The sequence below is a fragment of the Mytilus californianus genome, unplaced genomic scaffold (genome assembly GCF_021869535.1).
Source record: "Mytilus californianus isolate M0D057914Y unplaced genomic scaffold, xbMytCali1.0.p SCAF_3, whole genome shotgun sequence".
In the NCBI taxonomy this organism is placed as follows: domain Eukaryota; kingdom Metazoa; phylum Mollusca; class Bivalvia; order Mytilida; family Mytilidae; genus Mytilus; species Mytilus californianus.
In genome coordinates, this window is record NW_026262679.1 from 69,629,994 (window position 1) to 69,654,086 (window position 24,093).

The 24,093-nt window shown below is 32.6% G+C and overlaps 1 pseudogene; it reads right to left on the reverse strand.

Annotated features, from left to right (window-relative positions):
* The window catches only part of LOC127733630 (ubiquitin carboxyl-terminal hydrolase 33-like), a 38,367-nt pseudogene that overhangs the window by 3,546 nt on the left and 10,728 nt on the right, over positions 1-24,093 (reverse strand).

Below are 24,093 nucleotides of genomic sequence, written 5' to 3' on the forward strand. Positions count from 1 at the left end.
AAAGAAGTTTAAATTAGAATCAAAATTTCCCATTAATATGCCTACCGACAGACCCATTAAAATAAGCAATAGATGGTTTAGGAAACAAACATATTTTCATTGATGGCCTTAACTGATTTCTTTTGTAGTAACTTTTATTATTATCAATAATCTGTATGACATTAAAAAAGTCACAAGTCTAATCCCTTTGTAATTAAGTCCTTACAAGATGATCGTAAAAAAACATACTTTCTTCATTTTCTTTTTTGGCATATCATTTGCCACCTTTTTTCTTCAAAGTTGTTATATCAAACTTCAAAATGTTCGGCTCACAAAGTCACAGTTCTAAAACTGGGTTTCTCCCCAACCATTATTTTTTTCTACTCTTAAAAATCAACTATGTACATTGTTTCTGATGCTTTTCAAGTATATTTGGTTGGGTAAGTTTATGAGCACCATGGATGGTAGCTCTATATTGGCAGATATGGCTTACTCACTCAGAGAGCCCCAATTGATGTTGGGATCCATGGTGCTCATATTTCTTTTTGTTTGTGTCGTCACTGCTAAAATTTGCTACATCTTTTATTGTATTCTTGCATATGTTCAACATATTCCAAAGTTTTCCTTCCCGTTTGTGATATGAAATTAACCTTTATTCTCACCAATGATAAGTATGTGTAACCAATATTCTTTTGCAATACACTTCCAGCAACCCTGTAGTTCAAACTAGCTGATCCACTGTAATGATGAGATTTTGGTGCTTTTGAGCCAACTGTTTCATTAAAACTTTCATTAGCTTGTGTGCTTCCTAATGATGCTAACTTTTCTGCATGATTGATATACCAATCAAAGACTTCTGTCAATGTTTCCTTCAACTTATGATCTTGTATGGGTTTTCCATTCGGAAGAGATTTGTAGACCTCCTGTGGATTTGTTACAAAATGACACCAGGACTTGTTGCACATGCTGTGATCTCCAAAGGGGTGCCTTGATAATGATTTCAATGCTTTCTCCATTTCAATGGCGTTTCCATGGTTTTGCGCAATGACATAGTTAAAACGTTTCTTTAGGTATTTGATTAATTGTAGACGTCAAGCTTTTGTTTGCATTTTGAAGTTTATACAGAGTTTTACTAAAAAAAATTTCACATGGTTCTTGTCAGATATCTTCTTTATGTTAGCATCTACATGACGTCTCAGTCTTGCTATAGTACATTGTAGTTGAATCATCATCTCCTATATTAGTTCCTGTTTTAAAATGCTTTTCATTGCACTCAGAGACCATTTCCACAGTCATATCTTGCTACATGGCTTATGCTGAACCATCCCAGTTTTATCTGCAGTCATGATCATCAGCAGTTTCATTTCTGCTTGATGCACTTGAACACGCTCTTGATCGAACTTTGTAGTTGGTAATCTTACAAGTGTATTTTCCAATCATTGAACAGTGTTCTAAAATTGAAATGATTAGTTACTTAACTCCCTAAGACTGTATAAAATATTGCATAATTTTTTTAATGCAATAACCTGTTAATAACAATGGGTTGCATTAAGTGTGATTTCAAACAGAACATGATCAGTCAGGAGCCTGTAGTTTAGTGGTTGTCACATCTGTCATATTTGTTTTTCATACATTGTTTTGTTATAAATAAGGCCTTTAGTTTTCTCAATTGAATTGTTTCATATTTTTCATGTCTGAGCTTTTTATTAGCTGACTATACGGTATGGGTCTTTCTCATTGTTGAAGGTTGTATGGTTGCCTATAATTGCTTACATCCACTTTATTTGAACTTTGGTGGATAGTTGTCTCAATCATTGGCAATCATACCACATCTCATTTTTTTTATATGATAAAAGCAGAAAGTCCATATAGACGAAAGGCAATTCAAAGTGCACTTTCACCTATGAATTCAAATTTTCTACATGGGCAATCATCATATTCTTGACTGGGTAACAGACATTTTAAAGTAAAAATGATGAGTTAAATCTGGTTTTAAGATGCACCAAACCTCCCTTTTACATATGAAAATTGTCTATAATTTCTCATCGGTAACATACACAAAAAAGATTACTGACAATGGCTACAGCATCAATTCATTCATAAAAATAGTTGTAAATTCAGATATTATTGCAAGGTTTTTATTTTTTGGAACTATGCGACCGAGTGATTATCACAATAATAAGAACTTGCAATCTGATATCTGATACATATATCTGTATGCAGATTCTCCTGAAATCGCAATAATTTATCTCACATTTTTGTCCATCCTTCAAAAATTGCAATAATAAATGCACGCAGTAATTTCTGAATTTACAGTATCAAACAGTACATGAATGCTATGAACAGAACTTTGTAATCAAACCCGTCTTAAATAAGTTTGTAAATTGAAACCGATTGTTTACCTACAAGGTTAGGATATCTACCTTCTTGAGGAAAAGTGCATATCATCATAGCAAAACATTGATTTTTTTTACTCCTACTTTTCTTTTCTATAAAGATACACACCTGACAAGCTGTCATATGCTTTTCCACTTCCCCTTTTCTGCCAACCAGCATCCACTGAAACAAACTGGTCATCGCCTGTTTGTCTAAAAATTTTAAATAAAAATTTTTAATAAGATATTGTCATGATTGTCATGATTGTGTAAACTAAAACTATGAATCTGTGCCCCTTTTTTTAAAGCCAATCAGGTGTACAGGTACTTTTTCAGCAAAGGGGTCTTAGCTCTTATTTGATCTTATCATGCACTGACCATTTAATTTGAAGGATGAGGCATGTTGTTTTAGATTTCTTTTTTGCATAAAAAAAATAATCTAAATACAGGGCTAGATTCAGCATATCAAAGAACCTCCAAGAATATTTTTTTTTTTTAAATCAAACAAAATTTAATTTTGGACCCTTGGACTTTAAAGTGGACCAATTTGAAAACAGAACCTAATATTATTAATTTAAATACACAGTAAGATTCGGCATTATTATTATATTAATTTAGACTCAATAGCTTCAAATAGTTTCATGTAAGTCCTTTCAGAAAGAATATATTGGCATACTGGGTTTCTTCACAATACTTCAAATACAGTGTAACTGTTCTTGTACGTACACTATTTAGAATAATCTTAGGTACTTTGAGCGTAATACCAGACGAGATTTTATAAGTGCATTCTAAAAATGGTGAATCAGTCATTATAGCCGGTGAAAGTATGAACTCTAAAAAGTTTTCTATCTGTTGAACAGTAGCCTTTCTCTTAATTGTTTTTTCTGTAAAACTGGCTTGCCAATACCAACAACCTCAGCATGTTTGCGAGCAGCAGAAAATTTGTATCGTGATAAATCTGGAAAATAGTTTTTGAGTTGATTATAACTGTAATCTTGTACTGGCAGAGAGAGAATTTGTCTCTGTGTTCCCCAACTTGACAATTTCACAGAAGCAATGACAGAGAGTTACATTAATCAATGTCTGATATATGTGTACCTCAACTTGATCATTAGAATAAAGTACAAGGAATCTACTTCAAAGCTGCTATAAAAAAAAGAGTTATCCCCTTCTGTAGTCAAGTATTCCTTTTAAAAAAGTTATTTGCTTATCAAATTGAAGGCAATAAATATAAATGAAATAGATGTATTTGAGCTAAGCATTTTACCTGATTCCTTAATATATGTTTTATATTTTAACAAATTATGGAACAGCTATCAAAAGGGGTTAGTTGTCTTATAACTACTGATTAACAATGATAACAAACATAGAATCAAAGCACTGTAAGCGCTGTAGGCAGTTAACCAAAAACCAAGGCAAACGTAATTATGAAAACTGTGGCAGTGTTGCTTCAATTTTTTTCAAGATTTGAAAGAACAAACATTAAACATTTAATGAATTTATTATTAAGGCAAATTGATTAATATTTCATCAAGGTTTTCAAAAGCAATGCATATATCAATGTATATTTTTAATCGTGAGTCTGCTGTGGTACAAGTTCATAATGATTGCAGTTGTTCTAGTTGGTAGTTAACGTTGGTACCAGTTGACTTTCAATGGTACAAGTTGACGTAGTACGAGTTTGTAATAGAATTAATAGACTTGCTTCCCTGGAAACACTGAGTTTGGGTTCTACAGTACAAAAGTTATGAGACACAAATCAGACAAATGTTTACTACTACAGGGATCAAAGGTGAGGTCTGACTGACCTGCCCATATTAAATGTAAATGACCCCATCCTTCACCCCAAGTCCATGATGTCACTCCACACAAAGTGAAAGATTTATATGTTTTCTTTAAAATGAGCCATAAATGAAAATTTTTATAGGCCCAGAAATAATTCAAAAATAATTAAAATAACAAGCATTCTGAGAGTATTGCATGGCAATACATAGTCCCCTACCGGGTAAAAATTCATTATACTGGAACAAAATGCTAACTTGTTCTATAACTTGTCATGGTGTAAACAAAAAGTAAATATCATGTCAATATCTTCAAGCATGACTAAAAACAGTGTGGAAAACTGATTATATGAGTGAATTTTTCAAGTCCAAAGACCATAACTCTGCACAAAATCATTAGACCGAAACAAAAATTTGAACTTGATCTGTAACTTGTCATGATAAAACTATATACCAATTATCAATCAATATCTTATAAGCATGATGAAAAAAACATTAGATATGATTAATAGTTCTCTAAAATTAGATATATTACAGTGTATATCTATTTTCAAATTATAATCAAATATAATTAATAGTTCCAAATATTTTTTCTTTCATTTGTCACAAACTAATAAAGATTTGTAACTTCTATACTATTAAATGAGAAGACCTCATTTTGTGTGTCGCTTTTCTTCCTTCCACATTAAATCAATCATCATGCTTTTATGTCCTATAGGTACAATGCATAGTCGCATTTGTCATCCTCGCTTATAAATATTTCGTTTGGGTTTTTTTGGGAGAAAACGAAAATAAAGACGTCCGGATATTGTTTCCGTCCTCGGACTGACTTTTAAATCATAGATAAGACTTCCGTTTAGGACTTAAACTACACATTATTTTCATAGGTACAAGGGGACAGGACAATTATTTTCACATTTTTCTGTATACTTTGAACAAACATACATGTATACTATATAAATACAGTGTATTTGCTATTTGCTATCAATTCCAAGTTTAATTGCATGGATTGTTAATAAATACCAAATAAACTGTATTTATATAGTACCGGTATATGTTATTATGTATGTTCATAGTGTACAGAAAAAAACGCTAATATAATTGAAACAAGAAATGATTGTAACAGGATGCTGTTACGAAGTCTCCCAAACGAAGCTCCCATAATTCATAATTCCCAGGGTTGCCTGACATTGGACAAAATCTAGTGAAAATTGGTTTGGTCCAGTTAAGTTATATGCATTAGTGATGCCTGGGGACTAACCCTGTATATCATTCAAATCATCTTGGCATGACAAACCAGAATATATATGGTTTAGGGGTGGGGATCTCGACCATTTACAAGATATTAGAACATTGGGGGTGGGGGTAACCCCTGGGTACTGACCCTATACGTCATTCAATTGTTCGAGACATGACAAACAGGAATATATATGGTTTAGGGGTGGGGATCTCGACCATTTACAAGATATTAGAACATTGGGGGTGGGGGGAACCCCTGGGGACTGACCGTCTACGTCATTCAAATGTTAGAGACATGATGAACAGGAATATATATGGTTTAGGGGTGGGGATCTCGACCATTTACAAGATATTAGAACTTTCTCAAATAGCAGGGGGTCAGGATAACCCCTGGGGACTAACCCTGTATATCATTCAAACTATCTTGGTATGACAAACCAGAATATATATGGTTTAGGGATAGGGATCTTGACCACTTACAAGATATTAGAACTTTCTTAAATAGCAGGGGGTGGGGGTGACCCCTGGAGACTAACCCTGTATATCATTCAAACCATCATTGCATGACAAACCAGAATATATATGGTTTAGGGGTGGGGATCTTGACCACTTACAAGATATAAGAACTTTCTTAAATAGCAGGGGTGGGGGATGTCCCCTGGGGACTAACCCTGTATATCATTCAAACCATCTTCGCATGACAAACCAGAATATATATGGTTTAGGGGTGGGGATCTTGACCACTTACAAGATACTAGAACTTTCTTAAATGGCAGGGGGTGGGGATGACCCCTGGGGACTAACCCTGTATTTCATTTGATGTGCTTTATCATGACAAACCAGAATATATATGATTTAGGGGTGGGGATCTCGACCATTTACAAGATATTAGAACTTTCTAAAATGGCAAGGGGTCGGGATGACCCCTGGGGACTAACCCTGTATATCATTCAAACCATCTTAGCATGACAAACCAGAATATATATGGTTTAGGGGTTGGGATCTTGACCACTTACAAGATATTAGAACTTTCTTAAATGGCAGGAGGTAGGGGTGACCCCTGGGGACTAATCCTGTATTTCATTTGATGTGCTTTATCATGACAAACCAGAATATATATGGTTTAGGGGTGGGGATCTCGACCATTTGCAAGATATTAGAACTTTCTTAAATGGCAGGGGGTGGGGGTGACCCCTGGGGACTAACCCTGTATTTCATTTAATGTGCTTTATCATTTAGAACATTTTCAATTAAAAAGATTGTGTCTATCACAAATGGTTTTGAATTTATAATCATTTGAAAATTTAAAAAAATAAAATCCCATAGGGTTCTATAGTAAAACCCTCCTTTCTTTTTGCCCCTCAAAAGTACCCCTTTAAAACCCCATTGCACAAACAAAACCCTGATTGCACCACTAGACATGTTAGTCTAACATATTGTGAAACCCTAAGTTAATCTGACAAGCGGTTTTGGAGAACAGGTGCGGACAAGTTCAAATTTAAAAGCGGCGGAAGAGGAAGAAGAAGAAGAATAATAATTACAAGTTATCCTGTGTTAGGATGCTAACACAAAAGTCGCCAAAACGGCCCCCAACCATTGTTTCTGCTGTTTCCATGGTAACTGCAGCCATTTTGAAATTTCAAAGTCGGATATCACATCTGCATGTGACAGGTCACATTACTTACAAGTTTCATAAAAATTGGACTAATTTTCAAATTTAGGCATTCATGTTTCCATGGTTACGGTGGCTATTTTGGAAATTCCAAAGTCAAATGCCACATCTACATAAGACAGTCAACATTTGTGTAAAGTTTCATTAAGTTTGAAGCATTTTGAATTTTTTGACATTTTTGCAGTTTCCATGGTAACGGCAGCCATTTTGAAAATTCCAGGGTCGGATGGCACATCTACACATGACAGGTCACATTACTGTCAAGTTTCATAAAGATTGGACCAAATCTAGATTTTTTGCATTTTTGTTGTTTCCATGGCAACGGCGGCCATTTTGGAAATTCCAAAGTCAAATTCCAAATCTACATACACTCGTTAACATCTCTGTAAAATTTCATTAAATTTGAAGCATTTTAAAAAATTTTAACATTTCTGCAGTTTCCATGGTAACGGCGGCCATTTTAAAAATTCCAAAGTCGAATTACAGCTACATATGGTGCTACCTGTAATAATCTATCATTATATAACATAAAAAGTACATAGGAATAATTCAACACTATCACATGACTAATCACATGACTATTGTTTTAGAATGTTCCATGAAAATTGACCCCCTAAAATAATGCCAAGATGACCCCTGGCTGAAATAAAAAAATGTGGAATGGACACCTGGACATCGGTCTCTTGTATTACACAAAACTTAAAGGTTCTACCAGTAGCGAATCAATAGTCGAAAAATGACCCCACCCATGTTCCGGCCCCCAAATAGTGCCAAGTTGACCCCCATTTGAAATAAAAAATAGTGAATGCACCCCTAGGGATACTACCCCAACATCATACCAAATAGAAAGTTTCCATCATTTAAGGCTTGGAAGAAAATGGTCGGATAAATTAGGGTTAAGAAGAATAATAATAATAACTAGAATTGCCATTGCAAGCAATAGCGGATGTCACCCTTCCCCCATTGCCACTAAGCGGCAGCCATTTCAAAAAATTTAGTGAATGCACATGTACATCTTTCTGTAAATTTTCAGTACATTCAGAGCATTTTAAAAAAAATTCACATTTTTGCGGTTTCCATGGCAACGGCAGCCATTTTGGAAATTCCAAAGTCAAAAGTCTCATCCAGACTTGCCAGTCAACAATCATATAAAGTTTCATCAATTTTGGTGCATTTTGAAATTTTTGAAAGTTTTGACATTTTAGATGGTTCCTATGGTTACAGAGACCATTCCAAAAATTTATTGACAGATACCACATTGGTACATGGGAGGGAACATACCATCAAAATTTCAATGGATTTGACCTACCATATTAAGAAAGTAAATGCCACTTTAAGGTTTTTTGAGCATTTTGACCTGTTTTGCATTGTTTCCATGGTAACGGCAGACATTTTCAATATTCCAACGCCAAATTCTTTATCTACCAATGTTGCTCATCGTTACTGTGAAGTTTTATTAAATTTGGAGCATTTCGATATTTTTGAAATTTTTGGTGTAGTATCCATGGCAACATAGCAGTTCCAATGATTGCCAAAATCATCCCAAACCAGTATATAGTGGGCACCTACATTGTATTAAAATCTAAAGATGTTAAGCTTAAGCATTCTCAAATAATTCAGTGAACTCCAAAATTATATTTTTTCACCATTTTTCAGTTTCCATGGTGATGGCAGCCATCTTTTAGTTCCAAAGTTGCACTGCAACTCGAAAGTCAGGGTTCCTTGTTATAGTGAACCATCATTCGGATTGGTAGCTTTGGCTCTGAGAAAGCGGGCGGACAAAATTAGGTGGAAGATAAATAATAATAATAATAATAATAATAATAATAGGGAAAAAGAAACAGAGGAAAAGCAATATGTCACCCGACATTGTCGATCGGGTGACATAATAATAATAATAATAATAAGAAACGGGACAAAAACATAAAGTCCCAAAAACTCCGTTTTTATGACTTAATAATAAGAAACGGGACAAAAACATAAAGTCCCAAAAACTCTGTTTTGGCGACTTAATAATAATAAGAAACGGGACAAAAACATAAAGTCCCCAAAACTCTGTTTTGGCGACTTAATAATAATAAGAAACGGGACAAAAACATAAAGTCCCCAAAACTCCGTTTTGGCGACTTTATAATAAGAACTGAGCAAAACCAATAAGTCTTCCCAAACTTTGTTTGGGAGACTTAATTAACAGAAAACAACAAAAAAATAACGGACTTTGGAAAAAGGGGAAGGGCTAAAAAAATTGTACTGTCACCAAGTACCTTTGACTTTTGATAACTTTCCTGAAATACTCCAGTCATAAAATCTTTTACAAAAATTCATCCTACAACAGTTTACATACCATCAACAATGCTCTAAATACTAAATACTAGTAACTTATCTATAAAATGTCAACAACTTTTATCTACACAATGTAACGTATTGAAATATATACATTAATAAAAATAGATTATTATCTAATTAAAGGATTTCTCTTCATAATTTTTTTTTTTATATATATAGCAATTTTTATGTTTATAAAGGGGCATAACTCAAGAACTGTAAAAGTGACGCCCCCCAATTTCGAACTTTATTTGTATTATGTGGTAATAAGCATTGTGTATAAGTTTCATAACATTTGGTTGAGGCAAACTAAAGTTAGAGAACGGAAACCAACTTTGGGACGTACGGGCGTACAGACGGATGTACGTACGTACAGACGGACAAGGGTAAAACTTAATGCCCCCTCCGCTACGGCGTGGGCATAAAAATTATATTTTCAAAATTGGCGCAAATTTCATACGCCCATAATAACAGCTAAAATAAAACGAATAAATACATTTTTGAAATTAAGAGAAATTATATATATGCAAGATTAAGGATTGGTATATACTCATGTGAGAAGTTAAAAGGTTATTAGCTGTGGGCAAACTTTAGAGATAGATGGCAGCAGGACAACATTATACTAAATTTTAAATATTTTAATGTGAAAATATTATCTTCTAAGAAGTACCACTAATTTAAGTTGATATGATTAAGAATTTGTTGCATCATATTTTAAGTTTTATTAACTCTTTCATCACCAATTTAAATGGATGATAAAACTAATACCAATGCAGATTCACTTGCAATTTGTTACAATAAGCAACTACTCTTAAATACAAAAGGAAAATTAGGGCCACACAAAATCAATACCCAGTTTTCAAGATCCCCAAAAGGTCAGTAATAAAATATTGTTTTCTTAAAAACTTTTTCCAAAGTCACTAGACAATGACTGATGAGGCAGGGCAAAATAATCTCCATGGATATGAGCTGATATAACTGCATATTAATTTTGATTGACCTACCACTTGTGGTTTATCACACAATTGCTAACACCTCCGCTGCTAGAAACAGCATGCCTAAGTCTGTGACGAGACTAGACAAAAATCTAAATTAGCCAAGGGCACACTGTAAAACTGGTGGAAAATGGCTGATCAGTTTTGATGTTTACAGTTTCTCTTTATCTACTATAATTCCCACAAAAATTGGTAATTCAATGGCAATAACTCCTATAAGGAGTGGACTGACAATTTAACTGTGTTGAATTATTTGCAGATTTTGTCCTGCTGATTTTCTCTATCTATGATGGCTTGAAGATAATGCACAAAACTTTCGTTTTAGCATTGGTGACTATGTTGGTTAGCACACAGGATCATCAGACACTTTTTTTAAGACAAGATACCCCAAAGAGGATTGTTGCTAGTTTGGTTCTAATTGGCCCAGAAATTTCAGAGAAGAAGATTTTTGTAAGAGTTAATGGATGATGATGATGGATGGCTGCTTAACATCCAGTGGCAAATTATTATGCATATTCAGGACGAGAACATGTCAATGGAATATTAACCCTGCTTTGTACTAGACCGACATGTTGAGCCGGATTTTTAACATGCTAGTTCACAAGGTTACAGTCTGCAGAAAGACATGTCACCTTACCAAGACATATTTTTCTGACTTCAAGCTGACCAGTCTTTGCTCCTTAATGCTGCGTGCTTAGCGGAGAAGCAGCAAATACCAATTTTAAAGTCTTTGGTTTGATTCGGCCGGGGTTTGAACCCACAACCTCCTGCACTGTAGCAAACACGCTACCACAAGACCCCTGAGGCGGTACAAAAGTCAATGGAAGATGGACAATGGACAACAGATGCCAAGTGATGAGAAAAGCTGACATGGCACTGAGGGCCAAGTGAGTAAGAAATGGCAAATACTGTGGATTCATTTATTTTCGTGGGTACCAATTTTCGTGGATTAGGGAAAACTTGCATGTTCGTGGATATTTAATTTCATGGTTTTGCTGCAGTCTGCATACACGCCTATTGAAAATTTGTCATTCGTTGAACATTTAATTTCGTGGTTCACCTGTACCAACGAAATCCTCAAAAAATTGGTATCCAACGAATATTAATGAATCCACAGTACAAGCAACCTACATCAATGAATGTTTCCATTTCCAACTGTTGTCTTTGTTTTAATTGATCCAGTTCTCTTTGACAAGAATGACAGGCATATAAATGATTGCAGACTGGACCACTACCAAACCTGTCAACAAATTACGATAATTTATAATTTTTAATACAAATGGGCACATAGAAAGTAAGCCATAGTAAATGCCCACATCTATAGCCAAGTGATTTAAAACATATCCATCAGCTAATCCAAAGACAGAATAATTTATAAAGCAAGTATGTAAGTTTTTATATGTAAATAAAATGCTCCGCTGGGCGCAGTTTGATATGACCGCAGAGGTCGAACCCTGAACAGTTGGGGCAAGTATGGACACAACATTCAAGCTTGATACAGCTCTGAATTTGGATTGTGATTAAATATTTGACACAGCATAGGTTTCTGACACAGAATGAATATGTTCTAAGAACTTAAAACTTTTTAATTTACCTATTCAAACCATATCATTATTATTTGCTTTTATATATAAATCAGAAATAACCAACTTAAAATGGAAAATTTTAAAGAAAAAAAAGGAAAAAAAGGGAAACAAAATCCCCCCCTCCCAAATTTTTTGAACCCCCTTATGTTTCATCACCCCTAGACTCAATCCCAGCATTCCCTTTGTGGTATGGTACCTTGCAGTACAATTTCAGAGAGATCCATACACTTGAACACAAGTTATTGTCTGGAAACTAGAAAAATGCTTGTTTTTTGGCCCCTTTTTGGCCCCAAATTCCTAAACGTTTAGGGCAATTACCCCCAAACTCAAACCCAGCTTTCCCTTTGTGATATGTAACCTTGTAGTACAATTTCATAAAGATCCATACACTTACACACAAGTTATTGTCATGAAACTAGAAAAAATGCTTGTTTTTTGCCCCTTTTTTGCCCCTAATTCCTAAAATTTTGAGGGAATTACCCCCAAAATCAATCCCAGCCTTCCCTTTATGGTATGGTACCTTGCAGTACAATTTCAGAGAGATCCATACACTTGAACACAAGTTATTGTCTGGAAACTAGAAAAATGCTAATATTTGGCCCCTTATTCCTAAATGTTTTGAGCAATTACCCCCAAACTCAATTCCAGCTTTCCCTTTGTGATATGGAACCATGTAGTACAATTTCAGAAAGATAAATACATTTACACAAAACTTATTGTCATGAAACTAGAAAAATGCTTGTTTTTTGCCCCTAATTCCTAAAATTTTGAGGCAATTACCCCCAAAATCAATCCCAGCATTCACTTAGTGGTATGGTACCTTGCAGTACAATTTCAGAGAGATCCATACACTTGAACACAAGTTATTGTCTGGAAACTAGAAAAATGCTAATATTTGGCCCCTTTTTGGCCCCTTATTCCTAAACGTTTTAAGCAATTACCCCCAAACTCAATTCCAGCTTTCCCTTTGTGATATGGAACCGTGTACCGTAGAAAGGCTTGTATAGTCCGCGGTTTTATTCTCAAAAATTGGACCTTCCAGACGGGGTGCGGACTATAGAGTACAATAAGCAAGAAATCAGAGAAAAATTTCAATTTCGCGGGCGAGGTGGTTTGTTTACGTTCCGCCATCTTTGTTATTTATATTGTAGAGGGCGCTCTTATCATTTTTCAAACTAATAATTTTAACTCACCCATATTAATAAGTTATTTCTATTCAATATCAAATTAATACTGATAAATATAAAAACTAAACCTTTCATTACAAATTTCTCGTTTCTTTTCAATGCATTGGTTGAAATAAACTGGTATCTGCTTGATTGAAACGATACAAACATAGTGAAAAAGACAACCATAAACCAGCTTAGAATTTGTAAACTACAAAACATAATCGGTTATTGTTCGTTCCGTTTTGGTGTTTCATACTGACTAATATGGTTTGTATTAGCTTAAGACCCTTCAAACATTAATGTGATAGATATATTAAAGACTTTTTTACAAAAGGATGAAACTGTTTTACTTTCAAAGTCGTATTATAGTGATATCTGTTATGTACGGATTTCGACTCTCACCGGTTAATTTCTTCTTTTACACGTGCTTTTTAAACTTCCTGTTTAAATTGTTTTTTAAGTGAATTAAACTTATTTTAACAATCATGAAGCGTTCTAGAATCATTTACAAGCAGTTTCAGCTTCTGTTTGATGATGGAAAACAGGTTTTTCCAAGAAAATACCGCAAACGACCGCACAGGATTTGAAATTACCGGAGTTTCATTAGACCTTTTCTAACAGTAACAAAAAGTTTTTTTACCTAAAATTTCGTGGGGAGAAGGGGGTGCGGACTATGTACCAGTGCGAACTATACAAGCCTTTCTACGGTAGTACAATTTCAGAAAGATCCATACATTTACACAAAAGTTATTGTCATGAAACTAGAAAAATGCTTGTTTTTTGCCCCTAATTCCTAAAATTTTGAGGCAATTACCCCCAAAATCAATCCCAGCATTCCCTTTGTGATATGGAACCTTGTGGTACAATGTCAGAGAGATCCATACACTAACACACAAATTATCATCTGGAAGTTACAAAAATGCTTATTTTTGACCCCTTTTTGGCCCCTAATTCCTTAACTGTTGGTTGCATAACCCTCAAAATCAATCCCAACCTTCCTTTTGTGGTATTGAACCTTATGATAAAATTTCATAGAGATCCATTAACTTAAACTAAAGTTATTGTGCCAAAACCAATGTGTCTTCGGACGACGACGACGACGCCAACGTCATACCAATATACCACAGCAAAATTTTTTTGCGGTCGTATAAAAATATAAGACAAAATTCTGTAAAGGATAGTCCACAAATGCTTTTCATTTAAATGAATTGTGTGTTGACCATTAAAGAAAATTTATCAAACAGAGTTAAAATTGAAGTTTCTGTTATGTTTTGGATCACCTTTTTTTTTAAAGATAAACTTTCTATCACACAAAACAATTCATGAAAATTATATTTGACTTGACTTTTTCAGAATGCCTGTTAAAGTCATATGAAACGAGTTTCTTGAAGTTATAACGTTATGGAAATTATTAACCAATGCAGGTATATATATACATACAAATGTAAGTCGTCTATGCACGATTTAATCGTATGATGTGTTTGAGCTTTTGATTTTGCCATTTGATTAGGGACTTTCCTTTTTGAATTTTCCTTGGAGTTCGGTATTTTTGTGATTTTACATTTTACATTCATATTTAAAAAAAAAATCATTCAGTTTAAACTTTGCCAGCTAATTAAATTTCAAGTTTTATCACTGTGCAGTAATTCAAAGTACATCCCACAACAACTCAAAAGCTAACGTTATGACAAACAAAAAATTCCAGTCATGTGGGGTTGGAATTACAGGATGGACAAGGGTCAAATTATAAACTTATCACTAAAATATATGTGAATGTGGCATAAAAAGTTAGACCTTAAATATCTGTAATATATTATTTCATTATATAGCATATAAAATATTTTATAATCATAGAATTAATGTAAATATCTTACTTGCTGTACAAAAATTCCCAAAGTGCCTGGTTGAATGGATTGGCTTGTTCCTGTACATATTCTACTTTATGAAGTGGAACACCTGAAATTTATAAAAAAAATTGTCAAAATTTATTAAAGGAGAATGTATGATAAGGCCTCTATTTTACCCCTTGAATGCAAAAAGTATCATAAATATACCAAATAACACCTTTCAAATATTCAGTAGACATTAGCCTGCTAGATATCAGTATTGAAAGTTTTTTTTATTGTCTCTTATATTTCCATTAAGGCTTCAATCTTCTTGAATTAAGTGCAACAAGAGTACACACTCTGAAATATCTCGCCTACTTAAATTAGACAGCAACCAAGGAACAAAAGTTTTCAAAAAATATTAAACCAGATACCATCATACAGCCTTTAATAGTCAAACCATATCGTATCAAAAAATATGTGACATGTTGAATAACTTTCTAAACATTTGTTTAAAAATATATCTGTTTATCATCTAACATAAACAAGCATTCTGAGAGTATTGCATGGCAATTTACAAATATCAAGTCAATATCTTCAAGCATGACGATTATATTATTTGAGTGAATTTACTAAGTCCAAGGACCATAACTCTGCACAAAATAATCAGACCAGAACAAAATTCGAACTTGATCTGTAACTTGTCATGATAAAACTATATACCAATCGTCAATCCAATATCTTCAAGCATGACAAAAAAATGTAAGGAAAACTGATTATATGAGTGAATTTTCAAAGTCCAAGGACCATAACTCTGCACAAAATCATTAGACCAGAACAAAATTCGAACTTGATCTGTAACTTGTCATGATAAAACTTAATACCAAATATCAAATCAATATCTTCAAGCACAGAGTGTAAACCTAAAGTCCCCTTCGACTTTGTCAGTAGGGGACTAAAAAATAATCACATATATAATTGATTTAAATAAAGAGCAATAAATACCTCCATGTCTACACAGAAAGTCATGGTTACTGATTGATCCTGGTTCAGCAAAGGTATTAAATCTGTTTAAGCTGAGTGATGTCCCTTTATTGCTAAGGCTTAGTGAGATACCGCTCCAGAAAAAAATATAATTTTCATAACGTTAAACTACATGATGGAACCTGAAATTGAAGCATTATGTAAACAAATGTCAAAAGATCGTTTTAAACGTCTTCTAGAAGATATGCAGGGTATGCAAGAAGAGTGGTTAGACCCCGAGGTGGACATTTCAAATCAAAACAAAACAAATATGGCGTCATATTCCGAGGTACTGTCAAATACAAACACCAACACAAACCAAAACAAAACAGTTGGGGCTGATAATAATACAGGTGAATCAAGTGATCCCAGTGACTATATAAAACCTATATTTCTGACAGATACCGATGTATTTGGTTCTGTTAAACCACCGAGACCCCTATGGCTTACGAACATAGAAATATACAACGCCATTGATACAAAAATTCCAGCTGAACGGATAAAAGGTATTCAGAGAATCCGTGATATGTGGCGCATTTACATGGATAACGAGGAAGACAAACTGTCTCTGTTAGTGACAGGAATGAACTTGCGTGGCAGGCAAGTTCCCCTGCACTCTCAAAATCCCCGAAATCCAGGCAATTTACAACCAGATACCATCAGAATTACAGTGAAAAATGTGCCGATTTCTGCTGATGATGGGCAAATACATAGAGCCCTTACATTACAGGGCTGTGACATACAGAGTCTCCATAGAAAACGGTTACGGGTTAAAGGCAAACTCACTAACTGCCAAACTGGAGACAGAATGATAATAAGTAAGTTGTTAGACAAACCCATAGCCAGAAGTTTACAAATAGGCAAATACATGGCCATAGTTATGCATAGTGGGCAACCTGAATTTGAAAACAGAAGCTCTAACAATGATGGCACTACAAAACCATGCTATAAATGTTTACAGGTTGGTCATTTTGTGTATGACTGTCCAAATGATTGGGTGTGTAGAAAATGCAAATTACCAGGCCACAAGATGATGGATTGTCCAAATGCATTCCAAGTAGTAGGCAATACTGAAGAACAAATAGTGACCACTGATGAATCTGTAAATGATTCTCAGTCAACTGAACAGTCTGAGAAACTGAAACCAAAGACAAATGTGGCAAATAAACCAAAAGGCAGAAATCCAAAAACAACAGATGCTAATTCAAACAATCCAAATAAGCCAAATTCTACAAAACCAGGAAAGGGAAAGGTTAGTGTGAATGAGACAAATTCAAGCAATTCTGACAAAGGACAATCATATATAGACAAATTTATGAACACACCACAAAGTCAACGCAGGAATCTGTCTCAGCATCATACCCCACCTACACCCCCAGAGAACTTACATGACAGGACTACTGGTAATAATGGCCCCAAGAAGGCCAAAGCTCAACTGTAGTCATATAGACAATGTAAATATTACAGTACAATGATCTTTTATCTATATATAATATAAACAAAACAAAAAAAACGAAAATGAAAAAAAGCTTTCAGCTCTTTAAAAGAGTTTACTTCAAAGTGTTGATGTTGTTGATTGTGAAGTTGACTATTGGTCATAAATGCAACTCATGTGCATGTTTTTATAAATGCAAACTCAAAACCTTCATTTTAAAGGCTTCGATAAGCTATAACAAAAGATATATAAAGTGTGAGATTTGTATGTCAAAAAGAAATATATTGCTAACTATTTTTAGTTTCAATAAAGTATCTCATGAAATGTATGTATGCATGATGTGCATTATAGCTTTAATATTATTTACAATGATTGTGTTTACTATAGGTCAATCGCTGAACAAAATCGAACAGCGAACATTTATTGATATATTTAGCATATTACTATTATGTTGGTTTTTATCTGTGCTATTTTTAGCGCAAGTATACAAATGCTGTGTGCTATTAATAGTGAATGAACAATTGTGGACATTAAGTAAAACACTGAATACAACCATATACAACTTTTCACTGTTTAAAATGTATAAATACTTACCTTACTGTCAGCGTATTCATCCATACAGACCATACTGTATTTGTAATTTAGCAAAATATATTTTTGAAACATATTTGAATATAGTACGTGTAATAAATCCACGAAATGCACTATTGGATATTCCTTTACACTTCCTACTAGATACATGTAAAATATCTTGCAAACAGTTTGCTTCTTTAGTAAACATAGCCAACAAAATGTTAAAAGCAAACGGTGAAGTTGACATACGTTATTATCTTAAATTTGTTTACATTCTAAATTTCACTTCTCCAAATAAAAGTATATGCACACATTATGTGAATAAGACATGTATATCAGAAATATATATCCATTCGAATAGTCATTGTAAGACTGTAACAAATCACACGTGGATGTTGATTATTTCAGTGTCAATTTTATTGTCTATTGATTTTAACAAAACAAGGTCAAATCAGGCCAGTAAATTAAATGCCGTATTCACAGGTAGCGTGTTTTATTTGTTACCTGTAATTATATGTAGCCTGATGAAATGTACTTTTTATGTTTGTAGAAATAGATTGATATACATTGTCGATTTCTGTATGATTGTTATAAGCATGTGTTTTAATTGTACTGTTTGTAGGCATGTACAGTTATGTGAAGAAATAATACAAAAATATGAAATTATACTTTGAAATGGCATCTAAATTTTTAATAAACTTAAGTAGTTTAAATGTAAATGGTACTAAAAATAAAGCTAAAAGAGACAGAGTAATTGAATGGATTAAATGTCAAAATAGTTCTATTTGTTTTTTACAAGAAACTCACTTTGATGAAAACATAGAAACAGAAATAAGAAATAATTCAGAATTTAATATATTTTGCAGTCACGGAACGACCTCTAGTAGGGGTGTGGCTATTCTCATTAAAAAGTCACTGAATTATAAATTGATAAATAAACATACCGATGTAGATGGACGATTAGTTCTTCTTAATGTAGAAATTGATGAAAGCGTTTTTACACTAATGTGTATATATGCACCTAATTGTAAAAGTAATAGAAATATATTTTTCAAAAAAGTAAATAATATTTTAAAAGAACAAGGGATAGGAATTACGATAATGGGGGGAGATTTCAATGAAACGATGAAAGCGATAGACAGAAAAAATACTCGTTCAGAGGTAAAAAATATTCAATCAGTAAATAGTTTAAAATCTTTAATAAAAATAAATAACTTAGCAGACATTTGGAGATATTCAAATAAAAATAAACAACAATATACTTGGCGAAGAAAAGATAAATCCCAGGCAAGTAGGATTGATATGATTCTGATAGGTTCAGACTTCATACCACTAGTAGAATGTTGTAAAATTAAACCTGCAGTTATTGATTGTACGGATCATCAAAGTGTTTTTATGAAATTTAGAACTGGTGCATCAGAAAAGGGAAAGGGGTACTGGAAAATAAATAATTCTATATTAGAAGATAATGACTACATACAATTAGTTAATAAAGAAATGAAAAGCTGCTTTATGAGTAATCGTAATTTAAAAAACCTTGGTTTAGCATGGGATATATTTAAAATAAAGGTAAGGGAGGCAACTATAGCTTATTGTAAATCTAAAGCAAAATTTACAAGAGAAAACTTACGAACTCTTGAAAAAAAATTAGAAATAAAATTGAAAATTAGAGATGAGCAAGAATCTGAGAATAATTATTTAGATAAAGATATTGAAGAACTTGAAAATAATATTGCCAAAATTTACGAACAAAAGGCTAAAGGGGCTCAAATAAGATCACGAGAGAAATGGTTTGAATTTGGGGAAAAAAATAACTCGTACTTTTTAGGTTTAGAAAAACAGAGACAGGTAAAAAAGTCAATCAATAAATTAAAAGGGGAAAATGATGAGATTTTAACGGATCAAAGTGATATACTATGTAGTATTAAAGAATACTATAAAAAGTTATACTCGACGCAAAGCCCTGATAAAACATCAAGCGATAAATATATATTTGAGACAAAACTCGAGAAAGAAATGGATAAAAATGATAAATCACTCTGCGATGGGGATATTACAGTAGAAGAATGCTCAGATGCTATTTATAAAATGAAACTTAATAAATCCCCTGGATTAGACGGTTTAACAGTTGAATTTTATAGAAAATTTTGGGATAAATTAAAGTTCATAGTAGTAAACATTCTTAATATTGGATATAAAGATCAAACACTTACATACTCACAGCGTACAAGTGTATTAACGCTATTATTTAAAAAAGGTGATCCATTGTCACTAAATAATTACCGTCCTATTTCTCTTTTAAATATTGACATGAAACTTCTATCATACACTCTAGCACAACGATTGAAAAAAATCTTACCAAAACTTATTAAAGAAGACCAGACTGGATATGTAAAGAATAGATTTATTGGTTTTAATCTTCGACAGATACAAGATATTATTGATTTCACTGATTTATACAAAATTGAGGGGGCTATAGTCTTTGTTGATTTTTCTAAAGCGTTTGACTCTCTAGAATGGAATTTTATGTTTTCAGTTTTAAAACATTTTGGATTTAATGAATCTTTTATCAGATGGGTTAAGACTTTATATAGCGATATTCAAACATGTGTTATGAATAATGGTTGGATATCTGATGTCTTTAAAAACACCAGGGGTATACGCCAAGGATGTCCTTTATCTGCGTTATTATTTGTTTTATCTGTGGAAATTATGGCTTCAAGATTAAGAAGCAATACTGATTTTAAAGGTATCAGAATCAAATTAGATTGCAAAAATCATAGTATAAAAATTTCGCAACTAGCAGATGATACTACTTTATTTTGTTGTTCTAAATATGATGTTCAAGTTGCTATGAACGAAATTGAAATTTTTGGTTCTTATTCAGGATTGAAATTAAACAGAAATAAAACAGAGGGGTTATGGGTAGGAAAGCTTAAATCATGTAAAGACAAAATTGAGGGAATCAACTGGAGCAATGGACCAGTTAAAACTCTTGGTATATACTTTGGGCATTGTAGAGAGGAATGTGAAAAACTAAATTGGGAAAATAAAATTGAAAAGATGAATAAATTATTTTGTGCTTGGCAAAAAAGAAATCTTACTATTTTTGGTAAAATTTTGATTATCAAAACACTAATTGTGCCCATTTTTACTTTTGTGGGATCTGCCTGCATAGTTCCAGAGAAATATTTAAAAGAAATAGAAAAAAGTTGTTTTAAATTTGTTTGGGATAATAAACCAGATAAAGTAAAAAGAAATTCAATTATTGGTCCCTATAAAAAGGGGGGATTGGATATGATAGATATAAGGAGTTATTTCACTGCTTTAAAAGCTATGTGGGTAAAAAGACTAGTAAATGATTGTGAAGGAGGTTGGAAAATTATACCTCAGCACTATTTTTATAATTTTGGGTCAAACTGGTTAGTGTTTCAAACAAACAGTGGGGATAAGCCAGACGAAAGCATTGAACACATCCCAGATTTTTATAAAGATATCATTAAATGTTGGAAATTAACTGGTGGAGGTCTAACAAAAAAACCAGAAACTTTTACAGATATAAGAAAACAAATATTATGGAACAATAAATTTATTAAATTTGAAAATAAAGCTATATTTTTAAAAAATTGGATTAAAAGCGATCTTATTTATGTAAATGATGTCATAGATGAAAAAGGCTGTATTTCTCAAGACATAATTTTAAATAAACTAAAAAATAAATCAAACTGGATAGCTGAAATTAATTTAGTAAAGAAATCAATACCAAAAGACTGGGCAGCAATTTTAAAATCGGAAAATTCTGTAAAAAGTATTGTTAATATAAAAAGAAACCAATTTATATTGGAAGGTTTACCTATAAAATTAGAATCACTAACAAATAAACTTTTATATAAGTCTCTGATAAATAAAAAATTTGAACCAGCTATCGGACCAAAAAAATGGCTGCGTATATTTGATATAGATGATGTGTTATATCAAAACAATTTATATAAATTTTTATTCAGATATTTAAAAGAAAATAAACTTAGAATTTTTAGATGGAAATTACTACAACATATTCTACCTACAAAGAAACTTTTATGCAGGTGGAAAATTGTAAACAATAGTTCTTGTAATTTTTGTACACAAGAAGAGGATTATGATCACTACTTTATACTGTGTCCGTATTTAAAACTTTTTTGGAATAGAATAAATGAAGTTTTAAAGAACAGTAAAATAACTTTTAAGATAAAACTAAGACACTTGGTATTTGGATATAAAACTTTTGACGAAGAATATTTTGACTTTAACTATTTTTTAACGATTGTTGGCTTTTCAATTTACAAAGCCTATTACATATCTGATCAAAAGACAAAAAATGTCAATGTTTACTTAATTTTTCTCAATGAGTTCAATAGAAGAGTATGTTTGAAAATTAAAAGTAATATTTTAGCAACTATTAGAAAACATATGAATAGTCATATTAAGTGATATTATTTAATATATATTTGATGTACAAATGTAATATGTATTTTACAACTAATCACTACCCTGAGTGATTAGTGGATTGTAACAGGGAACATCAGGAGGAGCTTGGACTCCTGAAGGATATTGTAACAAGCCAATATTTGAAATAAATATTTAATTATGTTAAAAAAAAAAAAAAAAAAAAAATCTGTTTATCCATTGTTTCGAAATAAAGAACTGCATCAGACTTGGCTGAAAATAAGTGCAAAGTTTGCAATCATATTTTTAGTTACATTAAGAATTTATTTTAAAATATGTGCTGTTTAACCACTCTTGAGTCTTAATTTTTCTAATTTTATGATTGCAACCGTAGTTAAGAAGTTTAACATTGTAATAAAGATGTAGCAATAAAACCTCAGTTTGACATATGGTTTTTTTCCAGAATAATTTGGAGTGTTGTCTCATGGAATTCCATCAAATATATCCCCCTGGCTCCAATCCTTGACTACCTCAAAATTATCTCCAGTTGTTTAAAGCTCCACAGTTGCTGCTTAAAATTAAATGTCTTGTCTAAAATGTATTTGATGCAGGTGAGACAAAAACTATCCCCCCTTAACCTACTAGCCTGGTATTTAACTATAAGATAACATACTTCCTGTGCTTCTATCAGTCTCATTCCCGTCTACCTAAGTGATACCATTTGATCATTTCTCTTACTGAAAAAATTGTCAATGAACCTTGTAAGTACATGCAAGAACATAATAAATGTTAAAAAGTAATTGAGAACTTCTGATCCAAATTTCCATTTATTCCTGGTTCTTAAACATTCAAAATGTCACTTTTCTCAAGAACTTTGGAGTAACTTTTCTTTAATATGTATACATTATATATGTACAGTTTTTTAATACATTTCGGATTTTACATTTTTTTCAAATAAAGTCATAGATATTGAAACTGTTCTGTGCCATTTCCAGAGATTTATACTTACACCAAGTCATATGTGTGTAGGTGACTTTGATGACTTGGCATTTGAGATCTTAACATGGAACATGATACTAAATGTAGATTAATGAAGCATAACATGTAGGTCGAAGAGATTTCTTGAGGGAGACTTTTGTCATCTCCAACTGCATCTTTATACCCAGTTATATTATGCCATTTACTGCATGAAAACTGAACATAACAATAATATAAGAAAATTAAAAAAAAAAACTTAATCAAAACAAACAATGAACAATGAAAATAAGGCCAAGATCATCTGTATAATGCCAGATGGACATGTACAACTTACAATATTTTCATACACCAAATATAGTTAACCTATTGGCTATAGCATTTAAGAAACAGACCTCACCATGAAAACTTAACATTAATCATTGATTCATGTAATAAGGTGGGTGAACTCCGCCTGATGGATATAAAAATAAGGGGATGTAGTATGATTGACAATGGTACAACTATCCACCAGATACAAAGGATAAGGATATAAACAACTATACAGCACTATACGGCAAAAAGAGCAGGAAGCATAACTTAGAGTAAGCTATGAAAGACCCTAGCATGACAAAATGTGAAACAATGAATACCAATGTATACAAGATATAGTATAAATAACAGACCTATTACTCAAAATAAGTGAGAAAATCATGTAATAAAAAACTAAAAAAAA